A 1,998-nucleotide genomic window follows, 5' to 3' on the forward strand; every position below is an offset into this window, starting at 1 on the left:
AAATAAGGACGAGTTATGGCATCACAGAGCAGCATGCCACAATAATCTAGGAGATGAAACAAGCAACTATTTTTCCCCCTCCACTACATGTGGTAACTGCCATGAGCAGCCCAACAGAAACATCAAGACCGTGATGATCTCTGTAGTATTGAAATATTTAGCTGCTTCTCACCATTCAAAAGACCAGACATTCTTTGAGAAAAAACACATATATTCTGGGATGTGATTCTCAACAGCTGTGGACTGCTGCCAGACAGAGAGGACATAATTGTACTTACTCCTACCTTAGAGAAAAAAACCTCACTGTTTTGCAGGCAAATCAAATAAATCCTTAAGTTACCCATAAAATGATTAAATGAGGCATAATAAGCCTAGTTATTACAAGAGCTCATGACTTTAGCAATTCCATAAACCTCCAAAATCCCAAATGGCCTATTGTAACTTAGCAGTTCTGTGACTGCTTATCACTGATGGATGTGATGGTATAAGAGTAATGCTTACTAGGGAGTTGGTATCATTGGAGAAGACTTGCTTCTTGTGATCTAACAGCTCTCTACCTTTCTGTCCTCCACAGTGGTGCTGAGACCAACTTCCACAGCTGTCTGAGGCTGACCCTAGTATGAATTAGGGTATATTTTACTGTCTCTGTGCAGCTAAAGGCAGGTGTTAGGATTCAGCACTGCAGCATTTCAGTCTTAGAAGATCACTAGCAAAGGTCTAGGAGATCTTAGAAAATCACATGAAAAGGTGGAGATCTTAGAAAAATCACATGAAAGGTCTAAACCTTTTCATGTCTCAAAAAATCTGTGAGATAAATCCTCTGCATTATATGACAGTTTCTGGTCAATTCTAGTCTATCACTGACTTTGCTAGGAGGGTATACTTAAAATTATCTGGGCAATTGTAAGCATTGATATTTTATTAAATAGTATGCATGCTGTTCTTGCTTTCCAATAAAATGTATCAAAAATGCATGATTCATTTGGCTTCTAGGTGCAAGAACTGAAATCATATGATAAAAAGGCCATATAATTTTTAAAATGATCTTTACAGGATATCAAACTTAACTATCATACTTAATAGAGATGCAAAGTTCTATACAGTGAAAGCTTGCCATGTGCATTCCCTACATAACAAGTTAAATGGCTGTAAGTTAACTGTGCTTAGAGTGTTTCATCGAGACCCAAATATATAAGAAAATCGAATATCATATCCTTTAACTAATATGGCTAAAATGCTGGTAAATTCTTAGTTAGCTTATTCTAGATATTAGACAAAATGTCCCCTATTTACACTAGATAATATGTACACATTTGGTTTGCTGAATGCTCCAACATCATTTCTCCTCCATGAAAGTTGGCAGGAAAAAAATCTTAACCACCATAGAAATATAAACTCGCAGTGATCAATACAGTTATATATTTGGTGTCTGGCTGTGAAGAATGATGTGCCCCTAAGTTGGTCATCACTCCAGATAATCTTGGTTTAGCGAGATTAGTTTTTAGTGGCTCTTTTAAGGTCTTTTTAAAGATGCCAAAATGAAAAATTACATATTCCAATGGCTGATCACTACAGTGTGTATATGTATGCAAGTATGTGTAAATACACATATATAAAATTATGTATATATCTCTCTCCTAGACCTGGAAAGTGCCTAGTGATTCTGCATGCCCAAGTGAAGACAAAAAAGAAAGCTCTTTGAGACCTGGCTTATTCTGAGAGCTGAACACACATCCTCTAGAACTCTTTCTTCTGGTGGGCTCAGATAGTAACCTAAAGTGCTGCAAGAGCTATTTGGAGCTCTTGTCCCTGTTGCTGGGTCTCAGCTAGAGTTGGTTTGTTCACTGCCTCCCATTCTGCCGTTTGGGACCAAGCATGGCTTGACAAAGTGCCAGGGAGAGGCTGGCAAGGCAGGCAGCATCTCATGTCTCGGCAAAGACATACGGGCGCCAGGATCTGTTCTCTCACCAGGCACACTCGCACCCACGAGTGCACAAA

Source organism: Tinamus guttatus, unplaced genomic scaffold (assembly GCF_059628265.1).
Source record: "Tinamus guttatus ecotype Peru unplaced genomic scaffold, ASM5962826v1 Tinamus_guttatus_pri_ptg000004l, whole genome shotgun sequence".
Taxonomy (NCBI): domain Eukaryota; kingdom Metazoa; phylum Chordata; class Aves; order Tinamiformes; family Tinamidae; genus Tinamus; species Tinamus guttatus.